Source organism: Coptis chinensis, chromosome 6 (genome assembly GCF_015680905.1).
Source record: "Coptis chinensis isolate HL-2020 chromosome 6, ASM1568090v1, whole genome shotgun sequence".
NCBI classification, from domain to species: Eukaryota; Viridiplantae; Streptophyta; class Magnoliopsida; order Ranunculales; family Ranunculaceae; genus Coptis; species Coptis chinensis.
The window spans coordinates 96878898-96895671 of record NC_141461.1 but is presented as its reverse complement, the minus strand read 5'-3'; the positions used below and the strand labels follow the sequence as shown (position 1 = coordinate 96895671).

The 16774-nt window shown below is 33.6% G+C and overlaps 1 long non-coding RNA gene across 1 annotated transcript; it reads right to left on the bottom strand.

Annotated features, from left to right (window-relative positions):
• Positions 1 to 12702: 12702 nt before the first annotated feature.
• On the bottom strand, positions 12703 to 16461 carry LOC147495847 (uncharacterized). The gene is made up of 2 exons (XR_015197794.1): positions 13099 to 16461; positions 12703 to 13017 (listed from the first exon to the last, which is right to left on the bottom strand). It is a non-coding gene; the product is annotated as an uncharacterized LOC147495847 (long non-coding RNA).
• Positions 16462 to 16774: the final 313 nt, after the last annotated feature.

Genomic DNA, 16774 nt, shown 5'->3' with positions numbered 1-16774 from the left:
TTTGCATTGCTAGCTTGAGATGGTTGAACTGTATGCATTCCTGCTTCTTTCGATATGTCTCACACACACACACACACACATATATATATACACGGTTAGGCTATAGTGACACCCTTATCTCACACCCTTCCTGGTCCGTCAGATCTCATCCTGAGATCATCAAATCTAATTATGCTAAAAAATACGAAATTTTGAAATTTCAAAATATTTCACATGGGGGTATTCACGTCATTTCGGAGATTCTTCTCAAATTCAAAATTAGATTTCGTAGCTTCTTCTCCAGCAAAATTAGATCTTAATAACAGTGAGATAGAAATGGAGCCATTTCTTTGCAGGTATTGTTGTCCACAACCAAAACTGGTGAAACTAATAAGGTCGCTTCAAGTGTGGCAGCAAGGTTATACGGATGCCGATACTTGAGGGTGTTAGCATTTTGGATAATATTGGTTTTCTCCAGCATCTAACTTATCTGAGTTTAAGCAACACCCACCCATTGGTTCAAGTTCCTCACTCACTAGATAAACTCAGTAACCTCAAAATTCTCAATTTAAGTTCCCTTCTTATTTGAAAGTACTCCCTTTGTACGTGACAAATTTGCATAATCTAATAGTACTAGATGTAAGCTATTGTGGCTCCCTTGAATACTTGCCCAAAGGTCTGGGATGACTTTCAAATCTTCAAGCATTATTGGGTTTCAGACCAAATCAATCTAAATGCTGTCGAATTGCAGAGTTGAAGACATTGCCCCTACTTGAGACTCTTGAATTACGACTAACAAGAGAAGACGAGATTGGAGATGATGAGGTTTGATTTGAGAAGATAAGATGTTAATTTCGGTTTGATTTGAGAAGACAAAGTGTGCACGCGCTTTTCTAAGAGTGATCCAAAGCGCGCACGCGCTCGTGCTGGAGAGAAAAGTGGTGCTCGATTCAATATTTTGGATTTGAGATTTTAGTACAAAATGACTGATATACCCCCACTTGTTTTTGTATCGGGCCAAAGGTTTTAGCTTTTAGATCATTTAAGATCAGGATGTAATCTGACGGTTTGGGAGAGGTGTGAGATAAGAGTGGCACAATAAGAGTATCACTGTAGCCAAACCGATTTACAATTTTGCTCTAGTAAAGACTTCCCAGATAAAAAAACTTCCGGACCAAACAAATTCACGTGATTTTTTTTTCTCTCTCTTTTCTCCTCTCTTTTCTCTCCACTTTTTTATCTAACCCCACCTTTTCTCTCTCTTTTCTTTCCATCTTTCATGCTCTCTCTCTCTTCTTACCCCCACACACTTTATTCTCTCCACTTTATTTCACGTGAACTCAAACCATTCCTTATTTTCTCTCATCTCTCTCTACTTTATTTTTCCACTTTATTAATTTTGTTTGACCCCACACACTCTCTCTCCAAATTTGCTTCTCACATCTGACATCTCTCTCATCTCTCTCTCTCTCTTTTAATTATTTTATCCACAGTTCTCAACTTCCTACCCCACCGTCACACTCTCACCTCAATATCACCACCACACTTTTTCTACTTTTTAAGAGTGTTCCAACGTGGAACAAATTAGCTAACGCTAGACTACATTTGCTTTTCAGCATCAGTACACTGGTATGCTCAATTTTTTCCCTGTTTTTTTTTTCTCAAATATTTATTATTAAATGCTAATTAATTATATTCAATTTTCAACATATTGAAGTGGTATGTTCAATTTATATATACATTTAATTCATCGAATTATTATTAAATGCCAACTAATTATAATTTAGCTCATATTTTGAAATTGTTATGCATGTGTAGCATATATTGAATGGATATGGAGTTTGAACATTTAGACTCAGACGAAGAAGGACAGTCTGATATAGTTTATATGCCTGAAGTAAAGGAAGATTGCAAACCGAAAATAGGACAAGAATTTCACTCTTTGGATGAAACTTATGAATTTTACAACAATTATGCAAAAGTGGCTGGATTTAGTATACGAAGTAATTCTACTAAAAGGGATAAAGAAGGCAATGAAATAACTAGGAAAGAGTATTGTTGTTTCAAAGAGGGGAAACCTAAACATAAAAATGAGAGAGAAAAGAAAAGGCGTCGGGGGATTGTTCGTGAAGGTTGCAAGGCAAAATTGTCAGTTTTGAAGAATAAATTGAAGTCGGGTTACAGCGTCAGCCAATTTATCGAGGTCCACAACTATTCACTTTCGACCCCCTCATAAAGTACATCTATTAAGATCTCACCGTGGCGTATCTAATACAAAAAAGTCATTGTCTAATATTTTATCATCTGCTAATATACTTATAAACCAGCAAATTAGTATTCTTTCAATGGAAGCGGGTGGAATAGAAAATGTTGGTTGTACAGAAAAATACCTTAGAAATTTTGTTAGAGATTCATAGAGCTTAGTAGATGGGCATGATGTAGAGATATTGATGGAAAATTTTTGTCAGAGCAAGAAAAGAATTCTTCATTTTCTTTCAAAACTGAAACCGGCGACGAAAATAGGTTGACTCATTGTTTCGGGTCGATGCAAAAGGCAAAGTAGGGCATTACAAGCTTTTCTGATGATGTAGTAGTGTTTGATATAACCTACAAAACCAATAAATATGGTATGATATTTGCACCATTTGTAGGGGTGAATAAACATCGCCAGACTGTAATATTTGGTTGTGCATTCCTGTGTGACGAGATGGCAGAATCATTAATTTGGCTACTCCAAAAATGGATGGAAGTAATGTCAGTTGGCCATCCCAAAATGATTATCACCAATCAAGACCCCACTATGTCAAAAGCTATTGCTCAAGCTCTTCCAAATACATATCACCGATACTGCATTTGGCATATTCTGAACAAGTTTTCTGAAAAATTGGATGCAATCATCTATAGAGATCACTATACTGCGTTTAAAAAATGCATTTGGAATACAAAGTCTGGGGAAGAGTTTGAGGCAATGTAGCAAGATACAATAGGGAAAAACGAACTAAAAGATAACACTTGGTTAGCTGCTTTGTATGGTATGCGGTCTAGGTGGGTTCTGTCATTTGTGAAACACATTTTCGTTGCCGGCATGTCAAGTAGTCAAAGGGCAAAAAGTTCACATGTATTTTTCAAGAGGTATGTCTCTAAAGAAAATTCTTTAAATGAATTTGTTACGCGATTTAATAGGGCACTTGAATACCAGCGTCATAAAGAATTGCAAGCTAATCATGTTGATTGCAATGAGCTCCCGTGGTGAAAACCCCAATTTCTATGGAGAAACAGATAGCAGATATTTATACATTGTCTATTTTTCTTATATTTCCGAATGAGTTGTGGGAGAGTTTGGAGTACTTTAATGAAAGTTTAGTAGATAATGAAAAGCAGGTTGTCTACATGGTGAAAATGCCAAGTGCAAAAGATTCTAGACCGCGGAAAGTTGTATATGATATGGCTCTAAATTTTGCTACCTGTAGCTGCAAGAAATTTGAATTTGAAGGAATTCCTTGTAGACACATTTTGGCTTATTTGAAAGTTAGTCAAATTGTTTACTTACCAGATGTTTATATACTGAGTAGATAGAGGAAAGACACAAAATTGGAAGAAATAATAACAGACGGTGGGAAAGAGGTGAAAGAAAATAGTAACAACTTTATGTTGTTGAGGCACACAAAATTATCTCATCTTACTTCAAGGGTACTTGATGACGCTGTAGTTTGTGAAGAGGCAAGTGAATATATGAAGAACATTTGAAAGTGGTACATGAAAAGATTAAGGAGGTACTGGCTATTAAAGGAGTTGGAATTTCTCCAACAGAAAAAACGCATCGACATGTGACTTTGAATGAGCCTAATCTTGTTAGAGCAAAAGGCAGTGGAAAACATAGATTACAAGGGGGAAAAGAGAAGGCACAGGTTCAAGCAAGTCAACTAAGGCGTTGTAATGGATGTGGACTTACTGGGCAATCACATGACAAAAGAAACTGTCCGAAGTTGATTGGTAATGTTCGGTTGCTTACTATTTTTATTTAATACTATACATACTCTTTTATTTTTATTTTTATTTTTATTTGTACCGAGCTTAATATTGGATGTTATAGGTTCAACTGGCACTCAAAGTCTAGCTGATGGTGGTGGTAACTCTTCAGCCTCTACAGAAGTTGAACGCTTGCCTTGAGTGGACCATATAGTGAACTGGTGGCCCTATCTATTTCTGAAATGGAGTTAGTAGTTTTTTTTCTTCAGTAAATTAAATGAGGTTCGTAGCTAGAATTAGCACTGTTCTTTAGTATGTGGATTAGCGGGAAAAAAAAACTGTTCTTTAGTATATGAATTGAGGTGTTTCTATTTTATTTTTTTAAGCTAATGAATTCTTAAACTTATAACTTTTAATGACCTTCAGCTAGTACTCAGTACAAGTTTACTAAAGACCACTGTTTCTGACATAAATTTGTAGTACGCGATGGGACCGTAATTCTATTGTTCTTGTAAAGAGAACTTAATTAGTCAAGGTAATATAAAACTCTGCCAAACCTCAGACACACAGGTTCTTCTGCCACCCTCGATGTTATTATCATCTTTGGTTACTTTCTTAAGTTGAGTGTTCGCGGTGTTCTTCACTTTTAAGTATTTTTAATAATGTTTGAGCCATTAACTGCATGCCCAGATTTGCTAGTAACTGACAATGATGAAATGACTTTTGCTTGTATCCCTCGGATTGTGATGTTCAAATAGATCGAAAAAGGACACTAAAGATCTTTTTGATGATATATCATCTGTGTCGCCAGCTTGTTTGACAATAGTTGCATTGCGAGAAAGACCCATGCAGGTGGCTTATATCAACATTTGATGGTCCTATGCATGAAATCTCTGGATAGGGGAAATTGACTTGACATGATTGTTTCTGCTTGAGATCCATGACATTAATCTATATTTTGATGTTAAAACTTGAAAGTCATTGATGACTAGTAAATTCTGGTAGGCTTGGGAAGCTAATGTATCGATGTCATTTGCATACTTATGCCATAGATGTACTGTACGTGAATTGTCTTTGATGTCTTACAATATATTTATTGAATCTCATACCTTGTTTATTATTCCAGGTATTATGTGTTGTTGGAATTGATCCGAAGGTGATTGAAGAACCTTTTGCCATTAGCTAGTACTCGGTACCATCTTAAATAGCTTTTTCCACTCGGTACAAGTTCCACTGTTTCTGACATAAATTTCTGACACCACAAATTGGTGTCATAAAAAGTTCCACACCACGTGCACAGTTGTAGTCCCACACCTTATATGCGTCTAACTAATAAGAGAAATCATCCACACTACAGGCCAGGCCTAGTGTGTGACTATGTGAGGACTATTTACTTCTCACAGTTACATAACATAGAAGATTCAACAAATTAACAGAGGTGCGATACGTATAGGAAGCAGCAAAAGAAACTTTCTTGATCTCTGACCACCTTCCAGCTCCATACTTGGAGGCCAACTTGATAACCTCACAAAGAGTCCAACTGTCCAAGCGCGATGGTGCTTCCTCCGAAACCCATAATTTGAAGTTGGGAAGGCCACATTATAATCTGAACCGTCTCCAAAGGAATCTGCATAATCCACCTTATAAATTTGTTGCTCTTCACTAAATGTATAAATTGGTTGCAATTTGTAAGCAATGAACGTAATTTGAAAGTTAAAATGAGGTGATCACTACCATTTTTCTTGGAAAAAAAAATCACAAGATCAATAACAATTAACGAAGCAGCCCAGCTTGTCTTGCTGACTCAAAGTACTGAGTTATTGGTAAACCACCTTTGTAGTCCCAGTTTCCAAATGTTGGAACATGGCTTCTCTTAAAATCCTTCAAAACAATAACCAAGTAACCAACACACAAACATCAATAACAAGCCAAACAAAAATAAAATTGTTAAAAATTACACAAGTTAAGGTATACTTGGTTTAAAATTTTTATTTTTGTGAAGGTGGGGTAGGAAGTTGAGAAGTGTGGATAAAAGAATTAAAAGAGAGAGAGAGGAGAGAGGTGTGAGAAGCAAAATTGGAGAGAGAGAGTGTGTGGAAAATTGGAGAGAAAGCTTGAGCAATAGCTTTTGACATAGCGGGGTATTGATCTGTGATAATCATTTTGGGAGGGCCAACTGACATTACTTCCATCCATTTTTGGAGTAGCCAAATGAATGATTTTGTGGTCTCGTCACACAGGAATGCACAACCAAATATTGCACAACCAAATATTACAGTCTGGCAATGCTTATTCACCCCTACAAATGGTGCAAATATCATACCATATTTATTGGTTTTGTAGGTTGTATCAAACATTACTACATCACCATAAAGCTTGTACGCCCTTATTGCCTTTGCATCAGCCCAGAAACAATGAGTCAACCTATTTTCGTCGTCGGTCTCAGTTTTGAAAGAAAATGAAGAATTCTTTTCTTGCCCTGACAAAAAAAATTTCCATCAATATCTCTGCATCATGCCCATCTACTAAGCTCTATGAATCTATAACAAAATTTCTAAGGTCTTTTTCTGTACAACCAATATTTTCTATTCCACCCGCTTCCATTGAAAGAATACTAATTTGCTGGTTTATAGGTATATTAGCAGATGATAAAAGATTAGATAATGACTTTTTTGTATCAAATACACCACGGTGAGATCTTAATAGATGTACTTTATGAGGGGTCGAAAGTGAATGGTTGTGGACCTCAATAAATTGGTTGACACTGTAACCCGACTTCAATTTATTCTTTAAAACTGACAATTTTGCCTTGCAACCCTCACGAACAATCCCCCGATGCCTTTTCTTTTTCTCATCATTTTTTCGTTTTAGGTTTCCCCTCTTTGAAACAACAATACTCCTTCCTAGTTATTTCATTGCCTTCTTTATCCCTTTTAGTAGAATTCTTCAGATATCTTAAATCCAACCACTTTTACATAATTGTTGTAAAATTCATAAGCTTCATCCAAAGAGTGAAATTCTTGTCCTATTTTCAGTTTGCAATCTTCCTTTACTTCAGGCATATAAACCATATCAGATTATTCTTCTTCATCTGAGTCTAAATGTTCAAACTCCATATCCATTCAATAGATGCCACACATGCATACCAATTTCAAAATATGAGCTAAATTATAATTAGTTGGCATTTAATAATAATTTTTGAGAAATTAAATGTATATATAAATTGAACATACCACTTCAATATGTTGAAAATTGAATATAATTAATTAGCATTTAATAATAAATATTTGATAAAAAAAAAAACAGGGAAAAAATTGAGCGTACCAGTGTACTGATGCTGAAAAGCAAATGTAGTCTAGCGTTGGTTAATTTGTTCCACGTTGGAACACTTTTAAAAAGTGGGAAAAGTGTGGTGGTGATATTGAGGTGAGAGTGTAAAGGTGGGGTAGGAAGTTGAGAAGTGTGGATATAAGAATTAAAAGAGAGAGAGAGGAGATAGGTGTGAGAAGCAAAATTGGAAGGAGAGTGTGTGCAGTGGGGTCAAACAAAATTAATAAAGTGGGGAAATAAAGTGGAGAGAGAGGAGAGAAAATAAGGAATGGTTTGAGTTCACGTGAAATAAAGTGGAGAGAGAGGAGAGAAAATAAGGAATGGCTTGAGTTCACATGAAATAAAGTGGAGAGAGAGAGAGAGAGAGAGAGAGAGAGAGAGAGAGAGAGGTGGGGTTGGAGAAAAGAAAAAAGTGGAGAGAAAAGAGAGAAAAAAAAAAAGTCACGTGAATTTGTTTGGTTCGAAAGTTTTTTTATCTGGGAAGTCCTGACTAGCTACTTAAGTATATATATATAGTCATTCTCTTAAAAGTAGCTACTTAAGTTAACTTTAAAATAAGTACGTAAGTAAAATTTCACCTACAAAATGAATTTAAACATATTTTTTTATGGATATGCTATACTCAATATTAAGATCATCTCTACAAATTTTCAACTCATTTGGAAACCTCTAGCATTGGCAAAAAACAATTACAAAAATTCAACATTTCTGGACCGTTAGATTTCGTTTTAAAGATGACAACAATTTTTATATATGTTAGAGGTTTCCAAATGAGCTGAAATTTTGGGAAGATAATCATTATGGTAAGTGTTTCATAACCATAAAAAATTATGTTTGAACTCATTTTGTAGGTGAAGTTTTAAATCATTACTTATTTTAAGTTAACTTAAGTAGCTACCTTTTAAAAAGAAAGACATATATATATATATATATATATATATATATATATATATATATATATATATATATATATATATATATATATATATATATATATATATTTTTTTTTTTTTTTTTTTTTTTTTTTTTTTCAAATTACTACATTGTTATTGGCTTGCTACAATATGTTACTTGAAATTTAATATGTAAATGGTTGGGCTATCTTAGTCTTAGCGGAATGAGTGTATATGAATGTGCACACCAAACTAGATTCATGTAAAGGGTGGTAATAGATGAAGACCAATATATGGACGATGTTATATAACATGTCTATTCTTATATAGAACTTGATTTCTTGATGATAGTATATAGAGATCTGCTCATCTTATAGATAGATATTTACAGAAAAAGTCAAATTTACAGTGTTGTTTTACTATTAAATTTTCACATTCATAACTTGATCGCTCTAGCTTTTGTATTTTGACACGCGTGACTTGGTGTTATGAATTTGTAGGTTTCATTGTATTGTTGTGGAGATGAAAAAATATTACAAACTTTCATTTCTATTTGAAAGTGCAGTTCGTGGATATGGTGGAGGCAAACACTAAGGGGGCGTTTGGCAAAAAAACTATAAAGCTAGAAAGGAGAAAACCATTACAATTGGAAACTCTATTTGTGTATAGAGAAGATCGGGGACTGATGGGTTGACGTCTGATTTGCTTTGGTTGTTGGATAGGCCCAAGATAGGGGGGAACCAAAGTCTATCTAGAAAGCAAGAGTTTTGAGTTTCTGAAACTCTACCCAACCTAATTTAAAGGACAATTCAACTTCATACTCTTCCATTCTCTTCGTTATTGGCCTGAAGTTTAAGCTTTTTTCTTTCTTGCTTTGTGGCTTTCTATCCAAATGCGCCCTAAACACAACAATAAATTTGAGTGCATCATATCAAACATGGTGAGGCTCTGTGAGACACAAACCATCGTGTTTTAATATTTTCTCAAGTTTGTTTGAAATCAACATGTGTTTGAGAACTAATGTAAATAATACCATTGTCGACGCACTTAAGTTGCAAAATCTTCAAGCAATCTTACTCTCATTTTGATTTTTTCCAACATGATATTTCTTCTTATATTTTTCTTTCACACATTCATTTCATTCCTTATTATGTTTATTTTAATTGTGAATATATATTGCAGTTTGATTATAAAAGGGATAAAAGAAATGCTAGCAAGTTTCATTGTATATAAGCGTGTGCATCAATGACAACCAAATAGTTTGAAAGGAATATTGATACTATGCCACTTGAGAAGCATAGATCGATCATTGGAGTTGTTGTCAGAAAAGAGTGGTCGGGCATGATGTTTAAGGAAATTTTAAAAAAAATGAAGACTAAGCAATCTTAATCCCTGCTTGAATGGTTTGAAAGGAAGTGTTGGCCGATGAATCCTCTCTCTCTGAGTGAGAAAGCCTCTTCGTTTTGATCAAAACTTGAATCATTAAATATTTTGGAGTTAAAATTTTTGATACATAATAATTCAAAAAAATAAATTATAAAATATTTAAAAAAAAAAATTATATGGATTGTTTCTTTTTATTCATCTCATTGACCATCGAACTCAAAATCTAATATGCTACTTTAGTATATAGATAGTAGATCACCTCCCTATATTAAAGCAACTGAGGTGGACAATTTCTTTCCTATGGGGCAATTTCCCAATACTTGGTTTTGTTACGTGAATCACTTAAATTTCAATTTGATGCAAGTGCAATTTTGAGACCGGAAGGCTATTGGTTGTTTCCTATTAAAAGTACAACTCTCTCATCTATTTCACTTCTTCTAAAACTTCTATAATCTCTATGTGCGAGTAATATAGTAGAATCAATTAGTAATATTTTTGTTTGTTGTATAGTAGAACAAACTCGAATATATTGAAGCACCACCGAGAAGGAGTTCGTATATGGAATTAGAGAAGAAGGCTCCAATGGAAAAGTTTTGAACGGTGATCGCAAAAGAGGTTAGATCACCTGTTTATTCTATTTTCAATTTATAGGACAAAGTTTAAGGTATGTGATTTTGTTGTGGGGTTTCCACATTGTTAAACAGGGTGTTTAGAGGGCTTCGAGATAGAAAGACTCTTCTCTACTGTTAACCAGACCACTATGATAAATGAAACAAAGGGAACTGTCATCATGCCTGACACATAAAGTACGTCATTTTGAACGACAAAAGTGGAGAAGATGAAATAGAGCTAATCAAATATTTGCCTGAAGGATTAAGAAGGGACATCAACGATATCTATGTTTGGATTTAATCAAGAAGGTGACACAAATTACTATGCTTTGATGTACTCAGTGTTTTCATTATAAAATTGTAGAGTATTGGTTTACTTTAGAGTTATATGTAGGTTGATGTTTTCAATATAGAATTGTAAAGTATTGGTTTACTTCATAGTTATATGTAGGTTGAATCATTAATTATTTGTAATTTTAAATAATGCAATCATTATGATTGTGTATTCTTCATCAACCCATGACCTTAAACTCTATCACGTGGGACACAACTAGCTAACAAGCATTTTTTTTTTTTTGGTAGTCTAGCTAGCAAGCTTATAATTATGGCAATCATGATCTTTTGATGTCTAAAACAAGTAGTGTTTTATCACGTGTATGTCATTGAACCTTAAGGCGTTGTGCTAACGTCATGCTTAATTTGAATTGAATGATATATTTTTTTTCAGGAATTTCATAACTCTATTTATTGGGATTGAATTGGAATTGGATGAAAGAGGACCCCCAAAAAAAAAGTTCGTATGTACCTTTGTTTTGAAGTGTGAGTGAGAGGTTTTTGGATAAGATGCTAACTTCTTTGGTGTGTATCATCAGTTAGTGCTCAAGGATCCGGTAGAACTATTTGGAATCTAGAACGGATGAGAATATGTCTTAGCAAGGAATATAAGTTCAGACTTTTAGAGAGTTATCCAGGTTATAAAGAAGAAAGAACATCGCCCATGGAGTTGCTACAATCTAACACGTACGGTACCATAACACATAAAACACAGTGGATTTATAGTTGCATTGGCTTCAGAGGTTGTAGCTAAAAGGAGAGTCGAATCTCCACCTACCTATTGAATCTCTACTCCCTAGAGCTTCGATAGAGAAATGATACAATAATTCTAAGACATGCACAAAAATTTGAATCATTACAATATTTTATAGTTAAAACTTTTTGCAACATAATAATTCAAAAATTAAAATTTATAGTGTAATAATATTCCATGATTGCATATATAATATTTTGATATGTAGTCTATTTCTGTTGGGTCACTTCCTCTAACAGCCAATTACTCACAGTGTGGCTGAGTTCCTCTCCCCATCCTGAATTAAAGAACCACTATAATAATTAGATAATAGAGAGTACCTTAAGAAGCTTACTGAGAAGACTTGGAGGAGTGTCTAAAGAGAACAAAATGGGAAAAATAGAAGTTACCTTTAAAAGCGACTGACTTCACTTCTTGCTTAAGTCAACTGAAATAGATACTCAAGAGATAAGTTAAAAATATGAATAATTGACTACAAACACCTGTAGAAATTAGAGAAATAAGTGGTGAAGTAGACACCACGTCTTAAGTAGACTAATAAAGACATTATGTGTTAAGTGGTGGAAAAGTAGACTTTGGACCTCAAGAATCCCAAACGGACCAGGCCTGCCTAAACCCTAATAAACCTTATTTCTAGACAGTTGTTGGGGGCCTTTTATTGCGCTAAAACGTGGGGGCCCTTGGCGGATGCCTAGATAGCCTGCCCTAGAGCTGCCCTATGGAGAACTTTGTAGCCAAGTTCATGTTTACTAGCCATTTGGCCCGGCCTATGGCCGGACTTGCTACATAGATAGCTAATGACTCAAAAGCCTAAAGTTTATTTGAATAAATAATATATGTATATTGATAGCTAATGATTCATTGCTTATAATATATGTATATTTTGTTTGAAGGGTTTATGTTTTTCTAATTTTTTTAAGGGTTTTATTTCTAGTTTTGGGTTATTATTGTTTATGTTGCAATAAGTTGTCAGGTTGACGATGAAGGAGTATGGGACCTAGCAGCACCTTCTAGCGAATGCTTGCGTCGCGGGTTTTCTCTAGACCTAAAGATTGGGAGTTGTACTGATCCTATCAATTATTGTTCAAATGTTGCTGTTCTAGCAACATGACATTCTGGCCAGAGCCTATTCCAGAGGATTCAACGATAGATACATTTACCAAGTCCACAGATTCACCAAGGTTTAAAGCATTAAGCTCAAAATCAGATAACCATCAAACAATGTGCAACATTGGCTAAAAGGTTGAGCTTCAACAACCAAGTTAAGCAAGCTACTCAGTAATTAGTAAATCATACTTAAAGAAAGCCTGTAGCAGAATATGAGACAATGGGCTGAACACAATCAATTCAAAGAATATAGGTAAAACAACACCACTGTAAGAATGTTTCTATAACCACCATGGAAATATAGCCAACATAAAATATGATATGTTCGTTGAACAGCCGATTAAAAGACTCCAGTGAAATGGACTACCAACATATGTTGCATATTGGAAAGATAATTGACAAAGTATGTTTGTTGCAGTAAGCTTCAAAGTATGTTTGTTGCAGTAAGCTTCATCACAAATAGTTTAAATGAAAGACAATGACTGAAAAGTGAGTTTAATGTAAGTATATTATCCCTTGGAATAACAAAGATATCTAATAAAAGTAACTTTCAACATATAACTTGAGCATTTTTTTGTATGTCTGCAACGTAAATTTTTTGGCGCACTTCGTTGTATATGTCAGGAGTCCATTAATGAGTCAATCGCAATTTGTCCTGCAATAAGAATAATTTTAAGCGTTAGTTATTTATTATTTCAATATTTTATTTATGACTATTATTGAATGAGTAAATTACCTGAATTCCTAGACATTATTTCTTGGCATTTGGTTCTTCATCCTCTTGTTTGATTTTAATGCGTTGTTTTTCAAGATAGTAATAGAATATGTGAGATGTATACCAAAACGTAGCAAAAAAATTTTACAGACAAAACTAAGATAAACCTATGCAAATGTTCCCTGATAGATACATATATTAATATAAAATAATAATACTACAATCTTAACACAACAATATCAAGAGGCGAGTACCAATTTAAACTAACTAATATAAGAATGTTTTCTACTATGTATTTTATTTTTCCCAAGCAATGTGTTCATTCTACTTCTTTCTTTATAGTTGAATGTGTTCCGCAGTTGTTGGCTTGTTGGTTTTAGTACAGCTAACATGGTATACAATTGTAATGCTAGCATACACTACAAATCCTAATTTCAGCAAATTAGATTTCTGACGGACTATCTTCCGAATGGCACAACTCTTTCCTCAGGTATTCAAATACATTGATGCTTTTTGTGTTGAAAAGCTAACACATAGAACTTACTTTTTTATGTTTTACAAAAATACTCAATCTTATTCTAAGTGTACGAAAACTATGTTAGAACACAGTGCACAGAAACTGATTTCTGACGCACTGTTTTCTGCCAGTCAAACTTCCAGGCGTCATAATTAATTCCATAGGCCTTTGAATGCGATGAGGACAATTGGAATAGAAATTAGACTTCCAGATATTATTATTTTATGTTTTATAAAAATTCTAACTCTCACCCTAATTATTTTAAAACTAGACTTGAACACAGTACACAGAAACTGATTTCTGACGCACTATTTTATGTCAACTAAACTTCTAGACATTATATCTATCTCCACAGACCTCGGAATGTGATGAGGCCAATTGGGTTGGAAAGAAGACTCGGAACACTCACTTTTTTATGTTTTGGTGAGAGTTTGAATCTGACTCTAACTATGTGAAAACTCGATTCCAAACTAGACACAGACCAGATTTCTACAGTCAGAAAATTATGACGTGCCAACTTCCGAAGGGTGTAACTCCTTCAACGTAAACCGAAATGCTATGGGGCTTTTTAAGTTTAAAATAGGACAGCTAAAATTTACTTAACATGCTTTAATCAAAACCTATATCAATTTCTAAAGACAAAATTCCTATCTAGAACAGGAACAAAACAACATCAATATTGGAACTAAGTGTACGCCCATTTAAATACTTATCTAATTTAATAGAAGGGTTCATTGCTCAGGTAGGTCTTTTATACTAAAATAAAATTAAGAGATAAGTTTAAAACCGATGTAAAGGTTAGGCTTATAACCTTGTATAAGTCTGACTTGTAGGTTCATTATAAGAGAACTAATAGTTAAAGAGATTCAAAACTAATATATAGGGTTAAGGCCCATGCACATTAATGTCTGACTCAGTTTAGCTTAACCTTATTATAACTAGGTGAGCAACAAGTTAAGGTGTACCTCCTAGGTAGTCAAAACAGTTCCTGCTTGAACTTACATAATTTAAGTTCACATATTCCTACGTAATCATCACCACTTATTTCATATTTTAAATATCATGAAGGTTAGCACAAGTTGTTACAATCAAATATTCCTTACAACCATATAAGACACTTCAGTAGCAAATAATTCATACAGACACTTCAACTACTTAGTTTTCGTACATATATGTAAGCTATTTCTAATTCATAGACACTTCAAATGTTTATTCTCATATCTATAAGCCACTTCAAAAGCAAATAAATGATGCAGACACCACCGACCATATAAACTCATTTATATCAAAAGAAATCTCAACGTAAGTAACTTAACATAGTATGCCCTTTTCTTTTCTTTTTTGGCTTTGATCAACATAACAATTTTTCACTTCAAATTTCCAATAAATAAATTCAATCCATCACTAATATAATTCATATGATAACTAATCAATTAAATTTAAAAATAATAAGGTTTAGACTACTCACATGAAATTGAATTTGCAAAAGAATATCAATGCTTCATTTTCTCCAATCCATTTTCTTCTTCTTCCCCTTCTTGTTATTTCTTTCAATAAAAAATATTCTTTTTAATGGAGGCTAGGGTTTTGTTTTTGAATAATAAAATTTTTACAGAGGAAATTTGCAGGTATTGTTTATTCAAGGTTTTAAGTCTGTTTAAGTTAACCTATGGACCTCAAATGGGTCTAAAAACACCCAAGGTCCATACCTATATGAGTGGGTACATTTTAACAATGTTTTCAAGCCCAAAAATGATTCTAACAAAAGTTCGTAATATAATAGTTATTTTCAATTCAAATAATGTAATTTATGTTGTTTAAAAATTAGGGTTGTTATAGTATTGGTTTACTTCAGAGTTATATGTAGGTTGATGTTTTCAATATAGAATTATAAAGTATTAGTTTAGTTTAGAGTTATATGTAGGTTGAATAATTAATTATTTGTAATTTTAAATAATGTAATCATTATGATTGTTTATTTTTCATCAACCCATGACCTTAAACTCTATCACGTGGGACACAACTAGCTAACAAGCATTTTTTTTTTTTTTTTGTAGTCTATCTAGCAAGCTTATAATTATGGCAATCATGATCTTTTGATGTCTAAAACAAGTAGTGTTTTATCACGTGTATGTCATTGAACCTTAGGGCGTTGTGCTAACGTCATGCTTAATTTGAATTGAATGATATGTTTTTTTTTCAGGACTTTCATAACTCTATTTATTGGGATTGAATTGGAATTGGATGAAAGAGGACCCCCAAAAAAAAACTTCATATGTACCTTTGTTTTGAAGTGTGAGTGAGAGATTTTTATATAAAATGCTAACTTCTTTGGTGTGTATCATCAGTTAGTGCTCAAGGATATGGTAGAACTATTTGGAATCTAGAACGGATGAGAATATGTCTTAGCAAGGAGTATAAGTTCAGACTTTTAGAGAGTTATCCAAGTTAAAAAGAAGAAAGAACATCGCCCATGGAGTTGCTACAATCTAACACAGTACCACAACACATAAAACACAGTGGATTTATAGTTGCATTGGCTTCAAAGGTTGTAGCTAAAAGGAGAGTCGAATCTCCACCTACCTATTGAATCTCTACTCCCTAGAGCTTTCGATAGAGAAACGATACAATAAATCTAAGACATACACAAAAATTTGAATCATTACAATATTCTATAGTTAAAACTTTTTGGTACATAATAATTCAAAAATTAAAATTTATAGTGTAATATTCCATGACTGCATATATAATATTTTGATATGTAGTCTATTTCTGTTGGGTCACTTCCTCTAACAGCCAATTACTCACAATGTGGCTGAGTTCCTCTCCCTATCCTAAATTAAAGAACCACTATAATAATTAGATAATAGAGAGTACCTGAAGAAGCTTACTGAGAAGACTTGGAGGAGTGTCAAAAGAGAACAAAATGGGAAAAATAGAAGTTACCTTTAAAAGCAACTGACTTCACTTCTTGCTTAAGTCAACTTAAATAGATACTCAAGAGATAAGTTTAAAATATGAATAATTGACTACACCTCTAGAAATTAGAGAAATAATTGGTGAAGTAGACACCACGTCTTAAGTAGACTAATAAAGACATTATGTGTTAAGTGGTGGAAAAGTAGACTTTGGATCTCAAGAATCCCAAATAGACCAGGCCTGCTTAAACCCTAATAAACC